The following is a 16,474-nucleotide window of genomic DNA, read 5'->3' as shown; positions in this document are numbered from 1 at the left end:
TGGTATGGGCAGGCGTCTGTTATGGACGAAGAACACAGGTGCATTTTATTGATGGCATTTTGAATGCACAGAGATACCGTGATGAGATCCTGAGGCCCATTGTTGTGCCATACATCCAAGAACATCACCTCATGTTGCAGCAGGATAATGCACGGCCCCATGTTGCAAGGATCTGTACACAATTCTTGGAAGCTGAAAATGTCCCAGTTCTTGCATGGCCGCCATACTCACCGGACATGTCACCCATTGAACATGTTTGGGATGCTCTGGACCGGCGTATACAACAGCGTGTACCAGTTCCTGCCAATATCCAGCAACTTCGCACAGCCATTGAAGAGGAGTGGACCAACATTCCACAGGCCACAATTGACAACCTGATCAACTCTATGCGAAGGAGATGTGTTGCACTGCATGAGGCAAATGGTGGTCACACCAGATACTGACTGGTATCCCCCCCAATAAAACAAAACTGCACCTTTCAGAGCGGCCTTTTATTGTGGGCAGCCTAAGGCACACCTGTGCACTAATCATGTGTCTAATCAGCATCTTGATATGGCACACCTGTGAGGTGGGATGGATTATCTCAGCAAAGGAGAAGTGCTCACTATCACAGATTTAGACTGGTTTTGTGAACAATATTTGAGGGAAATGGTGATATTGTGTATGTGGAAAAAAGTTTTAGATCTTTGATTCATCTCATACAAAATGGGAGCAAAACCAAAAGTGTTGCGTTTATATTTTTGTTGAGTGTATATATGTATAAGAACACAATAAGTAAACATTCCCCAATGAACAGAGTTATAACACATCAAATATAACACTTTCATGCATGCATAGAAAAGAGTGACATGTTTCCTTTTCTCTTTTTTTTGTTCTTTCGCTACAACAATACAATGAAACTCCCTTTTTTTAAAACGAGGTTAGGAGTTTGAGACTTGCAGGACATCAATTAACCTGTCCTTCCCAAGTCGTTCCACAGGGGTCACTCTTGTTCCATGGTTATATATATTTTTTTTTATATAGCAGAGCTGTGAAAGGGGGTGTTGAGTGGCATCTGGTTTGGGCCACTGATAAGAATTCCCAGCTATGTGGAGAATGCACTTTGGGGAAGTTCTAAATCTTGAATATAGTGGGTTTTGTTGACAGATCCAAGTGTGCATGGCTTAAACTGTCTCCTCTTTGGTACCTGGAGATATACCAGGCCTTGCTGTATGGGGTTTATCTTTTCTTTGAAAGAGTCCAAGGGCCCCATCATAATGCAAACTTAGGATGTTGGCTGTTTGATCACAGCTTTCCGCTACAAAGTTCTCCTACTTAGAAAGATGAGAGAGGTCTGTAATTTTCATCATAGGTTCACTTCAGCTATGAGAGATAAACTGAGAATTTTTTTTTCCAAGAAATCACATTGTAGCATTTTTAAAGAATTTATTTGTAAATTATGGTAGAACATAAGTATTTGGTCACCTACAAACAAGCAAGATGTCTGGCTCTCACAGACCTGTAACTTCTTCTTTAAGAAGCTCTTCTGTCCTCCACCTGTTACCTATATTAATGGCACCTGTTTGAACTAGTTATCTGTATAAAATACACCTATCCACAGCCTCAAACAGTCAGACTCCAAACTCAACCACGGCCAAGACCAAGAGCTTGTAGAAGGACACCAGGAAGACATTTGTAGACCTGCACCAGGCTGAATCTATAATAGTCAAACAAGTTGGTGTAAATAAATCAACTGTGGGAGCAATTGTAAGAAAATGGAAGACATACAAGACCATTGATAATCTCCCATGATCTGGGGCTCCATGCAAGATGTCATCTTGTGGGGTTGAAATGATCATGAGAACGGTGAACTAAATCCCAGAACTACACGGAGGGACCTGATGAATGACCTGCAGAAGCCTGGATCAACGTAACAAAGGCTACACACTACGCAGAGAGGGACTCAAATCCTGCAGTGCCAGGCGTGTCCCCCTGCTTAAGCCAGTACACATCCAGGCCCATCTGAAGTTTGCCAGAGAGCGATGATCCAGAAGAGATTGGGAGAATATCATATGGTCCGATGTAACCAAATGGAACTTTTGGTAAAAACTCAACTCGTGTTTGGAGGAAGGGGCTGTTTTTTCTGCAAAGGGGACAGGATACTGATCCGTGTTAAGGAAGAATGAGCGGGGCCATATCATGAGATTTTAAGCCAAACCTCCTTCCATCAGTGAGAGCTTTGAAGATGCAATGTGCTGGGTCTTCCAGCATGACAATGATCCCAAACCCACCGCTCAGGCAACGAAGGAGTGGCTCCGTAAAAAGCATTTCAAGCTCCTTGTAGCCAAGCCAGTCTCCAGATGTCAACCCCATAGAAAACTTGTTGAGGGAGTTGAAAGTCCATGTTGCCCAGCGACAGCCCCAAAACATCACTGCTCTAGAGGAGATCTGCATGGAGGAATGGGCCAAATACCAGCTACAGTGTGTACAAACCTGGTGAAGACTTACAGGAAACGTATGACCTCTGTCATTGCCAACAAAGACTATGTTACAAAGTATTGAGTTGGACTTTTGTTATTGACCAAATACTTATTTTCACCACAATTTACAAATAAATTCTTTAAAAATCCTACAATGTGATTTCCTGGATTTTTTTTTTTCTCATTTTGTCTCATTGTTGAAGGGTACCTATAATGAAAATTACAGACCTCTCTCATCTTTCTAAGTAGTAGAACTTGCACAATCAGGAGCTAACTAAATACTTTTTTACCCCACTGTACATGTGATTTCTTAGGGGGTTTTTTATTTTTATTTTTAATAAATTTAGAAAAAACAACGAAAAAACTTTCACATTGTCATTAGGGGTATTGTGTGTATATTTTTTTTAGGAATAAAATTAATCCATTTTGGAATAAGGCTGTAACACAACAAAATATGAAAAAGTGAAGCACTGTGAATACTTTCTTGGGTGCACCGTACGTGCTGGCTCAGGGGTGTTTGTCAGGTTAGATCTTACCCTATGAAGCATTTTGGGGTGACTTTGTTGTGATTTGACTCTATATAATAAACTGACTATCTAGGTGCCACACCCAAGTGAATCGTGCGTGTCCCCGAGGCCTTCTCCAGCCACTGGGGTCCTCGACTCTCACACACTTATGTACTGGATTAATCACCAACATTTCATCTGTTTTCTTGCATGAGAACTTGTCTCTGGTCCAAGCACATGTTGAGTGTTTAATTTCAGCTCCATTGTCTTGGTGTACAGAAGCAAACTCAAAGCTCGTGGCAGATTATCTAGGCTGGATAATTTAGACAATATGCTTTTCTCTCAAACAACAAACAGCGAGCTGATCCTTCACCTGAGGCTGTGGCACAAAGTATTTCAGCATCAGCGATGCCACGTTGCAGCTTGTGGAACCAAAGCACCGACAGACAACATATATAAAGGCTGAGCTTCCTTTTCCAGCACATCCAGCTACCTGCTGCTTCAAGTGTAACGACGACTGATCATCACAGAAAGGTAACACTTTACTTTCTGCATGTCAAAAGAACAAGTGACTGTTTATTTCACAATGCATCCTCTATTTTTCACGAGTGTTTTTATATAGCGTTGGGAAAATAACTTTGAATAAGTTTCCAAAATGTTAGTTCTTAATTTAAATTCACATCTGTGTAACACAGAAGCAGGTGTGTTTGTTCATGTGGTTTGTGTGACACATTCAGTTTGTCGTTTCACAGATGGCATCAGCTCTTAAGTTCATTGTGCTCCTCGTCTTGGTCTGTGGACTTTGGAGTGAAACAAACGTAAGTCACCACTGATGTTTCTGAGCTTGAAGAGTCACTTTTTCTTCCACTGTCCTGGAAAAATTTTAATAAAAGTACTGAATAAATGATATTCTGATAAAGTCATTAAACAGTGTACTGAGTTCATTTTTTAAAATTATGTTTTCTTCTTTTGTGTTCAAAGGCACTAAAGAAAAAGAAATTATTAACCAAATCATACCTGCCATGTCGACCACTGTGTAAGTATTAATCAGCAAAATGTTCCAAACACTGTGGATCTACAGCTGTAATAAAAACGGGGATGTCAGCTTATGGATTACAAATTCAGCTTCTTCAACACACAACAGACAAACATGAAACTGTGTTCAGGTTTGACATTGCTGTGTTTCTCGAATGTGACCGTTGTGTTGCAGATCACTGCTGTGCCAGATGCCCTTACGGTTGGATCCGCTATGGAAACGGTGTTACATGTCTTCTACCAGCAAATGACCTGGGCTCAAGCAGAGTACAAATACGACTCTGCAAACATGAAATAAGTTATAACTACAAAGTCTGAGCTCACAGGCCAAAATAAAGTCTTCAAGGTTCAACATTCATCGAAGACTAAAGGAAATCTGTATTTATAAAACAGTGTTTGTTTGTAAGATTCACATGAGACTGAATTTGAAGCTCAGTGAGACATTTGAAATAGATTCAATGTGGATTTTCATTGTCCACTAATTCTGAATCACAAAGACAAAAACTGGACTGTCATTGATATTTGTACTTTACAGTCACATCTGTGCATTTATATTAATAATTTAAATAGTCTCTGATTTCATTGTGGCTTGTTCTTTGTTTTGTAATTCATTTCTTGTCTTATTTTATATTTATTTTGTTTCCTCTTTAGCGTTACTGCACACACCGTGGTGGGAATCTGGCCTCGATCCCCGACGATGGCGTGCTGGATTCCTCAGAGGTTATGTTTACAGAGTGACTGGTGCGTACAGACAAGTCTGGCTCGGGGTCATGATGCCGTCGAAGTAAGTGACTGAACAACAGGAACAAACGGTCGCTGTGACGCCTCACGACCTCGACCTATTTTAGAGACTTAAAAACAATGTTCAAACCCATTAATAATGTTGGCATACTGACCTTTAACGTTTTTTTCTTTCAGGAGGGTATATGGATGTGGAGCAACGGCGACAGGTTTTACTTTAAGAAGTGGGCCAAGGGTCAACCAACAATGGTGGAAGAGGGGAACACTGCATGGAAATGAACTACAAAGGTACAAACTAAGATCTGCTCTGTTTTTGTGTTTATTTTAATTTGCAACATTATTATCTGTCCAATCACAACCCTAAAAACAGAAACTGGTTAACATCCATTGTAATGTAACAATATTTGTAGCATAAACCTCTGGAAAAAAAACTTAATAGGCTCCAATACATTTAAAACAGTGCAGCTAAAATTCTGATGATAGTACGTAAACAGAAACACATTACACCTATTCTCCATAACCTTCACTGGCTTCCCATCACCTACAGAATCCATTTTAAGATTGCTCTCATCACCTACCAATGCATCCATGGCAATGCCCCCACATACCTCAAAGACCTCCTCAACTCCTCACACATCCTCCCATTCTCTCCGTTCTACAACACTAATCTTCTCCTTCCCCTTGCACCAAACTTCACACCATGGGAGACATGGCCTTCTGTTTAGCTGTCCCTCATATTGGAACTCCCTCTCTGACCATCTGAGGGCTCCACAAACAACTGAAGCCTCAAGACATACCTATTTAGACAGGCCTATCACAGGTCTCAATAATTTGAATCCCTTGCATCTTAGTGTTTTTATTCCATTTTATTTTATTTTGGTTTTATTCTATTATGCTGACTGTTTTTTATCTTAAGCTTTTCTGTTTTTAATCTCTTGTTTATTCTGGGTTTTATTTAGTTATTTATTTATTTATTCTTCCTGTACACTTTTGACATTTTTATTAATGAAAGGTGCATTATAATTGAAATGTATTATTATTATTATTATTATTATTACAAACCCCTTTTTTAATTGTTAAATTGTAACCTTTGTTCCAGGGCAGTACGTCAATGATACCTGTTGTGGGCAGAGGAGACATTTCTTCGTGCCCGGAATCTGTGAGAACCTTCACGCTTGCTGTGGCGTCCACCGAGAGGAAGTCTTCTTCACTGATGATGTCACTTCCAGCAAGGTGTTGGGCCTCGATGACATCACTGCTAGAAGTTCCCTTCAACATTTGGATTCTTTTGCAAATTTATGAATAAATGTTGGTCATGTTCAGAAAACATTGTTTGCAAGCTTATTTCACTGCTTCACACAAACTCTATATTTGAAATCCACAAGTCCAATAAAGCATATGTTAAATGCTAAAATCATATACATACAGCATAATATAGAGTAGTTTACATTACCACAAAACAGTATTTTTTTCCTGTCCTTTTGTTAATTGCGAGTTTCAGTGGGACTTTAGATGATACTAACTCATTCAAGGATTCAAAGGAGTTTGTCATATCAATCAATCAATCAATTTTTTTTATATAGCGCCAAATCACAACAAACAGTTGCCCCAAGGCGCTTTATATTGTAAGGCAAGGCCATACAATAATTATGTAAAACCCCAACGGTCAAAACGACCCCTGTGAGCAAGCACTTGGCTACAGTGGGAAGGAAAAACTCCCTTTTAACAGGAAGAAACCTCCAGCAGAACCAGGCTCAGGGAGGGGCAGTCTTCTGCTGGGACTGGTTGGGGCTGAGGGAGGAACCAGGAAAAAGACATGCTGTGGAGGGGAGCAGAGATCGATCACTAATGATTAAATGCAGAGTGGTGCATACAGAGCAAAAAGAGAAAGAAACAGTGCATCATGGGAACCCCCCAGCAGTCTACGTCTATAGCAAGCATAACTAAGGGATGGTTCAGGGTCACCTGATCCAGCCCTAACTATAAGCTTTAGCAAAAAGGAAAGTTTTAAGCCTAATCTTAAAAGTAGAGAGGGTGTCTGTCTCCCTGATCTGAATTGGGAGCTGGTTCCACAGGAGAGGAGCCTGAAAAGCTGAAGGCTCTGCCTCCCATTCTACTCTTACAAACCCTAGGAACTACAAGTAAGCCTGCAGTCTGAGAGCGAAGCGCTCTATTGGGGTGATATGGTACTACAAGGTCCCTAAGATAAGATGGGACCTGATTATTCAAAACCTTATAAGTAAGAAGAAGAATTTTAAATTCTATTCTAGAATTAACAGGAAGCCAATGAAGAGAGGCCAATATGGGTGAGATATGCTCTCTCCTTCTAGTCCCCGTCAGTACTCTAGCTGCAGCATTTTGAATTAACTGAAGGCTTTTTAGGGAACTTTTAGGACAACCTGATAATAATGAATTACAATAGTCCAGCCTAGAGGAAATAAATGCATGAATTAGTTTTTCAGCATCACTCTGAGACAGACCTTTCTGATTTAGAGATATTGCGTAAATGCAAAAAAGCAGTCCTACATATTTGTTTAATATGCGCTTTGAATGACATATCCTGATCAAAAATGACTCCAAGATTTCTCACAGTATTACTAGAGGTCAGGGTAATGCCATCCAGAGTAAGGATCTGGTTAGACACCATGTTTCTAAGATTTGTGGGGCCAAGTACAATAACTTCAGTTTTATCTGAGTTTAAAAGCAGGAAATTAGAGGTCATCCATGTCTTTATGTCTGTAAGACAATCCTGCAGTTTAGCTAATTGGTGTGTGTCCTCTGGCTTCATGGATAGATAAAGCTGGGTATCATCTGCGTAACAATGAAAATTTAAGCATACCGTCTAATAATACTGCCTAAGGGAAGCATGTATAAAGTGAATAAAATTGGTCCTAGCACAGAACCTTGTGGAACTCCATAATTAACTTTAGTCTGTGAAGAAGATTCCCCATTTACATGAACAAATTGTAATCTATTAGACAAATATGATTCAAACCACCGCAGCGCAGTGCCTTTAATACCTATGGCATGCTCTAATCTCTGTAATAAAATTTTATGGTCAACAGTATCAAAAGCAGCACTGAGGTCTAACAGAACAAGCACAGAGATGAGTCCACTGTCCGAGGCCATAAGAAGATCATTTGTAACCTTCACTAATGCTGTTTCTGTACTATGATGAATTCTAAAAACCTGACTGAAACTCTTCAAATAGACCATTCCTCTGCAGATGATCAGTTAGCTGTTTTACAACTACCCTTTCAAGAATTTTTGAGAGAAAAGGAAGGTTGGAGATTGGCCTATAATTAGCTAAGATAGCTGGGTCAAGTGATGGCTTTTTAAGTAATGGTTTAATTACTGCCACCTTAAAAGCCTGTGGTACATAGCCAACTAACAAAGATAGATTGATCATATTTAAGATCGAAGCATTAAATAATGGTAGGGCTTCCTTGAGCAGCCTGGTAGGAATGGGGTCTAATAAACATGTTGATGGTTTGGATGAAGTAACTAATGAAAATAACTCAGACAGAACAATCGGAGAGAAAGGAGTCTAACCAAATACCGGCATCACTGAAAGCAGCCAAAGATAACGATACGTCTTTGGGATGGTTATGAGTAATTTTTCTCTAATAGTTAAAATTTTGTTAGCAAAGAAAGTCATGAAGTCATTACTAGTTAAAGTTAATGGAATACTCAGCTCAATAGAGCTCTGACTCTTTGTCAGCCCTGGCTACAGTGCTGAAAAGAAACCTGGGGTTGTTCTTATTTTCTTCAATTAGTGATGAGTAGAAAGATGTCCCTAGCTTTACGGAGGGCTTTTTTATAGAGCAACAGACTCTTTTTCCAGGCTAAGTGAAGATCTTCTAAATTAGTGAGACGCCATTTCCTCTCCAACTTACGGGTTATCTGCTTTAAGCTACGAGTTTGTGAGTTATACCACGGAGTCAGGCACTTCTGATTTAAAGCTCTCTTTTTAGAGGAGCTACAGCATCCAAAGTTGTCTTCAATGAGGATGTAAAACTATTGACGAGATACTCTATCTCACTTACAGAGTTTAGGTAGCTACTCTGCACTGTGTTGGTATATGGCATTAGAGAACATAAAGAAGGAATCATATCCTTAAACCTAGTTACAGCGCTTTCTGAAAGACTTCTAGTGTAATGAAACTTATTCCCCACTGCTGGGTAGTCCATCAGAGTAAATGTAAATGTTATTAAGAAATGATCAGACAGAAGGGAGTTTTCAGGGAATACTGTTAAGTCTTCTATTTCCATACCATAAGTCAGAACAAGATCTAAGATATGATTTAAAGTGGTGGGTGGACTCATTTACTTTTGAGCAAAGCCAATAGAGTCTAATAATAGATTAAATGCAGTGTTGAGGCTGTCATTCTCAGCATCTGTGTGGATGTTAAAATCGCCCACTATAATTATCTTATCTGAGCTAAGCACTAAGTCAGACAAAAGGTCTGAAAATTCACAGAGAAACTCACAGTAACGACCAGGTGGACGATAGATAATAACAAATAAAACTGGTTTTTGGGACTTCCAATTTGGATGGACAAGACTAAGAGTCAAGTTTTCAAATGAATTAAAGCTCTGTCTGGGTTTTGATGAATTAATAAGCTGGAATGGAAGATTGCTGCTAATCCTCCGCCCCGGCCCGTGCTACGAGCATTCTGACAGTTAGTGTGACTCGGGGGTGTTGACTCATTTAAACTAACATATTCATCCTGCTGTAACCAGGTTTCTGTAAGGCAGAATAAATCAATATGTTGATCAATTATTATATCATTTACCTAACAGGGACTTAGAAGAGAGAGACCTGTAATGTTTAATAGACCACATTTAACTGTTTTAGTCTGTGGTGCAGTTGAAGGTGCTATATTATTTTTCTTTTTGAATTTTTATGATTAAATAGATTTTTGCTGGTTATTGGTAGTCTGGGAGCAGGCACCGTCTCTACGGGGATGGGGTAATGAGGGGATGGCAGGGGGAGAGAAGCTGCAGAGAGGTGTGTAAGACTACAACTCTGCTTCCTGGTCCCAACCCTGGATAGTCACGGTTTGGAGGATTTAAGAAAATTGGCCAGATTTCTAGAAATGAGAGCTGCTCCATCCAAAGTGGGATGGATGCCGTCTCTCCTAACAAGGACCAGGTTTTCCCCAGAAGCTTTGCCAATTATCTATGAAGCCACCTCATTTTTTTGGACACCACTCAGACAGCCAGCAATTCAAGGAGAACATGCGGCTAAACATGTCACTCCCGGTCTGAATTGGGGAGGGCCCAGAGAAAACTACAGAGTCCGACATTGTTTTTGCAAAGTTCACACCGATTTAATGTTAATTCTAGTGACCTCCGATTGGCGTAACCGGGTGTCATTACTGCCGACGTGAATTACAATCTTACCAAATTTACGCTTAGCCTTAGCCAGCAGTTTCAAATTTCCTTCAATGTCGCCTGCTCTGGCCCCATGAAGACAATTGACTATGGTGTGGTGTCGCTAACTTCACATTTCGCAAAACAGAGTCGCCAATAACCAGAGTTTGATCCTCGGCGGGTGTGTCGTCGAGTGGGGAAAAACGGTTAGAGATGGGAACGGGTTGGCGGTGTACACGGGGCTTCTGTTAGGGCTACACTTCCTCCTCACAGTCACCCAGTCAGCCTGCTTTCCCCGGCTGCCTCGGGATCTGACAGGGGGTAACTAATGGCGGGCCTAACCTACTTGGTCCGCCACCGGACTACAGGGGCCTGGCTAGCTGTAGAATTTTCCCCCCCACGGGTGCGGAGCAGAGTCTAAATTCGCCCAGCCTGGCCTCCAAAGCTACGATAAGCTACACTTATTACAAGTACCGTTACTGCTAAGGAGGCCGAGGAATACTAAACATTTCACACCCAGAGCAGAAAAGTGCGGGAGAGGACAGGAGAAGCCGCCATGGCTAAATCGGCTAAGAGCTAGTAGCTACGCTAAGCTAGCGGATTCCTAAAACACACAAAGTGAATAATGTGTAATAATTTAGAGGTGATTCAGCAGAAGGAGTGCTTTAGTTAAGGCACGTAAAGATTACACTGGAACAAATCGTAATCTAGATAACTAGATCAATCTAACTGCGCAGATTAAACAGCTAACGATACAGAAAAACACCGCTGTGCTCCGGAACAGGAAGTGATACAAATACCACAGTGAGAGCCAACCACCAGTGGCTCTCACTGGTGGTTGGCACTGGTGGTAAACAATCACAGCAGACAACAGACGACAGCCGAGACTGAATGTGTCCAGTGTTCAGACAGACAGTAGGATGGCCACCCTTGGCACCATCAACAGGACTTATCTGTCCATTCTGGGGGGGGGGGGGGGGATCCCAGTCTGAATCAGTCCCACCAGAGTCCAAGGTCCCACAGTCAACATCACAGGACTGGGAGGGGGAAAGACAAGAGAGGCAGGGTAAGACGAGGAGCGAGGGCATCAGGAGTGTTCCTCGGGGGTGAGGATTTATCTCAGCGGCATTGAAGGGCAGCTGGTGTTTGGAAACCAATAGATATCCAGATTAACAGATGCCTGAAGATTCCACTGTCTGAAACTTCAGAGTGGCTCCCAAATACATCTGAATAGAGGAGAAGAGATGTGGTCATTACTGACGATCAAAGCGGTTTTTCCAGTGCAGCCATTCTCCCCGAGATGGATTCAACGTGCGGTTAACACCCACCGACTGAGCTGGACACTGCCCTTCCAATCGATCGATCATGCGGGGCAGCCGGACGGGCCAATTATGCTGCCTCCACCTCTCTTAACTTTCCGGTAAACCAGTGCTATGGCCGCTCCACACAGCAGAAACCCGGTCACCCAGCCTCCAATAAGTAAACATCTTCAACGTCCTCCACAAACAACGTGTACAGGTACATGACTTGCCACCTCCGCCAGCTGTCCATCACGTAACCCGCCACATGTCCCGGCAGGACAGGTCGGGTCCTCTGCTCCCGAGTGTCTTGTAGAAAAAATAGTGTCAATTGCATTCAGAGACCAGCCTCACAGACAAACACGCTACAGTAGCAGGAAAGTTGGGGAGGGAGTAGGAAAGAAAAATGCGACCGTCCCGACCGAGCGCAAGAAGGCTAACCATTCATCTTCAACCGCTTATCCATAACCGGGTCACAGGGGCAACAGTTCCAGCAAAACTTCCCTTTCCCGGGCCACATTAACCACCTCTGTCTTGGGAATCCCGAGGCGTTCCCAGCCCAGCATGGAGATATAATCTCTCCACCTAGTCCTGGGTCTTCCCCAGAGTCTCCTCTCAGGCCATGTACACACGTTGTCGGGTATTTATAAAACCGAATATCTTACCCTTTCCGTTTGGGGAAAAAACTTCATCCACACTACGTCGTTTTAAAAAAAAATCCATCCACATCGAACTGTATAAATGTGTTGTAATTAGTCTACCAAACCTTTGGGTGGCGGTACTGATTAAAATTCTATCCAATCAGGAGCCTCAATCTCTTGTCATCACTTCCGCAAAAACTAAAAACATGGCGCCAACCTCGTTTGTGTGGACCGATAAGGAGTCGAAATTACTTCTAAGTGTAGTTTTAGAATACAAAGTTAACAAAACTCAGGAAAATGTCGATTGGGAGTCTTGCCAGAGCAAGTACTTGGACATATTGAACATGTTTTCGGAACACAATATCCGGCAGAGACCTCTGAAGATTTTCCGCATGGATAGGGGGAGCTAACTCGGGCTATATTGACCACAAAAATAAAGGCAGTCAGGGGCAAATATCGTTCTGCAGTTGACAGCGGACGGAGGAGTGGTCATGGTCGAGTTGTTCTTCTCTACTTTGAGCAATGTGAACAAATATGGGGCGGCTCACCCGCAACAACAACCATGGCGTCGGGCATAGAAACAAATGACTTGGATGATAGCCTCCCTGTTCCGTCGCCTGCTACGTCCATCTCGTCCATCGTAGAACCCCCTGATGTGTCTGACACTGAGCAGAAGAGCAGTGCACCCGTTGTATAACAGAGGAGAGACTTGCTTCAGGTATGTATTTGCTTCTCCTTTGTTTTTAAAACATGTCTTAATGTTATTTGTAAAATAAATAAATCTTTCCCACATAAATATCACAATAGGTAATGTAAAATAATGTTAACTTTTATTATTTTATACAGGCTCAACTGGAGGGACATCGGCATGACCGCCTGAAGAGAAAACTGCCAGCTGAGACCCAGTGGACTAATGCCATTGAAAAGGACCGTGGACGTGCAAAGAAACTGTTGGACATTTTGGAAACTTCAGAAAAACAAGCAAATGAAAACTTCACAAAAATTACAAATACACTCAACATGCTCACTACTTCCATTGCTGAGGGGTTTTCTCTCCTAAGACAAGTCATTCAGGCTCCTTCACCACAACAATGACATTACATGCCATATGAAGCAAGAGGGCACTTTTATCCACACACACCATCTCTACAGTCAAACCACCCACACCCGTCATTTCATTCATTCTCAAACCACTCATCTTCAATCGGAGAAACACAACAGAATCACATCCACACTAATGCACATGATGCATCCCATTACAGCACACCTTCTCCGAGCACAGGGCTCACAGGTTTTTCATAAACCCAAGCACTTTTTAGTGATGAGTAATAATTCTTTGTTCCCTATAGTTTTACGGGCAGAAAGTAAAAAATGTTAAATAACATGCCAGGTGTTTTGGTTTAAAAATATTAACTTTGTTTTATATTTAAGGCAGCACTTTGACTAATTTTGAGGGCATTTGTTCAAATAAAAAGTGTTACAACAGTGTGAAAGAAACTTTTATTTGCACAGAGCTCAAAAGACTTCTTTCAGGTGGTTTGTATGTTTTTGGATATTTAGAATTTAACTACTTATTTGCACATTTTCTGTCAAATGTTCAGTGATATGCACTGTGTTTATATTTTCAAAAACAAAATTAAACTATTTGAAATTGCATTAAATCAATGCGTTGTAACTCTGCAATATATGTAAACACTTTATAATGGGTTCCTCATGAACACTAACCTAGAAAAAGTATTTTCAATTTAGCTTAATATTTGCTCTCTTAATGCATCTCTCCCCAAAAACACAGTCTTTTATGGATCAAGATACTGGGTGAGGACTCTTCTGACCCGTTTGCCTTCATGTGTTAAGCTATCACCTCTGACATCTGCTTCTGAGTCCAGCTGGTTGTTTTCTGTCATGTTCAATAGCTTCAGTAACACGATTGAGTCTTTTGTAGCCTCACAGTAATTATGCAGCACAAAACATGCATGAATTACAAAGGGCAGTTCTTCAAGGTTGATGTCCATAGGTCTCCTCAATGCACCAAATCGGGCCTTTAATCTCCCAAATGCACATTCTATTACCATCCGCGCTCTGCACAAAGACAGTCCAAAATATTGTTCTTGAACAGTGCTTCCACTGTTAGCGTATTCTTTAATTAGATACGGCAGCAAGGGGTAAGCAGGGTCACCCAAAATGTACACTGGAATAGGTGCTTCGTTGTCAACCAGATGCCTTGGACAAGGAGGAATTTTTTCTTTTTTGAAAAACTCATTTATGGTAGAATTGGCAAACACACGAGCGTCGTGTACGCTCCCTGGCCATTTGACCACAACGTCCATGAAACAGTATTTGTAGTCACAAGTGGCTTGGATATTTAAAGAAAAGTTCCCCTTTCTGTTGAGGTAATCTGTGCAATTTGCAGACGGTTGCTTTATCCCCACATGCGTGCCATCCACAGCGCCTAAACACTGGGGAAGGCCATGCGTCTGTTCAAAACCAGCAACAAGTGATTGCACTGCACATTCAGTTTTTGGCAGCTGTATGTATTGTGGTCCCAAGTGTACTGTTATAGCTTTACACACCTGCCTTACAGTTTTTGAAACGACTTGCTGGGACAATCCAAACGCATTCGTGGTTTTGCGTAGTCTTCCCTCATCTGCCAAGTAGTACAGTGTCAGGGCAACTTTCTTGACCACACTAACCGGTGAACGCATGACTGTAGTCTTCCCCTTGATGGCGTGAGGACCGAGACATTCGGAAATTTTCTTTCCATTCCTCCGGGAGAACGACTTCCCAGTCTGACCCAAAATCTGCATCACCGCCTTGCCCGAAAAATATGCTTTGGACGTGGATGTAGGGTCATAATATTGCTGAATACAGCTGACCGAATACTGCTTCTACGCCTCTGATCTTCAACGTGAAGCAAGAATTGGGCTTGCAAATATATGCACACAAAAAGCGCCTGAACAATGGACAATACCAACACTTTGAGAGCATCCATGTTTCTGAATGTAAACACGGGTCGCCCATTTGACGTCAACATGTTTGGGTCGCATGGCAGTGACATTTGTGAGTGTAAATCTCCGGAATTCACTTCCACACACAAACGCATAACCAGAGTTTTCCCAAATCTTCACTTTGGTCGGAGTTTTTACAAATAATCGTTTTTACGGTCCTACATCTGTGTTTACGTGTGGATGATAGGGCGAATTGTACAAAAATAACTTTTTGTGAGATACCCTGCTACGTGTGGACAAGGCCTCAGTCTCCTCTCAGGTGAACGTGCCTGGAACTCCTCCCGAGGGAGGCACCCAGGGGGCATCCTTACCAGAAGCCTGAACCACCTCAGCTGGCTTTACATGAAACATTAAGAATAATAAACTGTTTGATTAATAAATACATTGGGTATTTTAATATATGTAAATTTTCAAAACATAATATTTTTGTTTCCATGCCCATTTTTCATGATTCTTAGTACAAGATAGAAGAAATGTTTGACTGAAAAAGATTTCTTTTTGAAAAAATTTTTTCACAAATTTGTTAAAATAGTTGTCAGCCAAGACAATCCATCCATCTGGCTGAAGTGAATCATAAAACACGGGACGTGATGGTAACCTGTCCACTGTGCCAATGTAGTCACATGAGGTTTACCTTAATATTAAGAGTGGTATGGGAGCTGTTTCTCAGACATGGAAAGGATGCGGATTTTGGGACACATCATCAGTAGTATACCTTTGAATCATGGGGTGTTTTGGCCTTTTAACACTAGACAACCTCATCAAAGTTGACCAGCTACAGGGTGATCAAGCCTGAGCTTCTGTCCCATGCCCAATCATGAAAACTGCATGGTTGTTTAAATGGCACGGCCCACGGGACCATGCAGGGCAGGGGTGTCTTCTTTCCTGAGTCAATCCTAGAGCTGACCGTACACTTTTTTCTGACCTAGGATATGGAGTGGGAGGATTAGTGTGCGGGTTATGTTGCTGTTCTTTGAGCCCAGCCCAACCACACTGAAGGGCTATACTCTAGGGCCCCAATGCCAGTGGCCAAAAGGGAAAAAACAGAAACAGAAAGGTGACAGTCCACGGACAAAACCACAACCATGGGGATCGACCAAGAGATAGACCAACACTAAAATCAGGAAGGTGACCATGAAAACCAAAGGTTCCCAACTCGTTGGGGAAACAGATGCACTGAAAAAAATGATACTTTGGATCAACTTAAAAAAATTGATGTAATTTGTTACAGCTAATTTTTTTAGTTTCTCACAATGTATATTTATGATTTTGTAAAGTGATTCCAGCAGATTTAAACTGGAAACCACAATTTTCCATTAGACCAATGTAAATAAGTACTTTGAATGAAGTGCACTGTGTTTCACAGTGCCTCAGTACCTCAGTGTGGCAAGACAGCCGGGAAGCCACAGCAGTA

The 16,474-nt window shown here is 41.7% G+C and overlaps 1 long non-coding RNA gene across 1 annotated transcript; it reads left to right on the top strand.

The window, feature by feature from the left end:
• Positions 1 to 3,338: 3,338 nt before the first annotated feature.
• On the top strand, positions 3,339 to 4,008 carry LOC117511569. The gene is made up of 3 exons (XR_004560970.1): positions 3,339 to 3,499; positions 3,718 to 3,783; positions 3,947 to 4,008. It is a non-coding gene; the product is annotated as an uncharacterized LOC117511569 (long non-coding RNA).
• The last annotated feature ends 12,466 nt before the right edge of the window (positions 4,009 to 16,474 follow it).

Source organism: Thalassophryne amazonica, chromosome 6 (assembly GCF_902500255.1).
Source record: "Thalassophryne amazonica chromosome 6, fThaAma1.1, whole genome shotgun sequence".
In the NCBI taxonomy this organism is placed as follows: domain Eukaryota; kingdom Metazoa; phylum Chordata; class Actinopteri; order Batrachoidiformes; family Batrachoididae; genus Thalassophryne; species Thalassophryne amazonica.
This window is presented reverse-complemented; position numbering and strand designations above follow the sequence as displayed.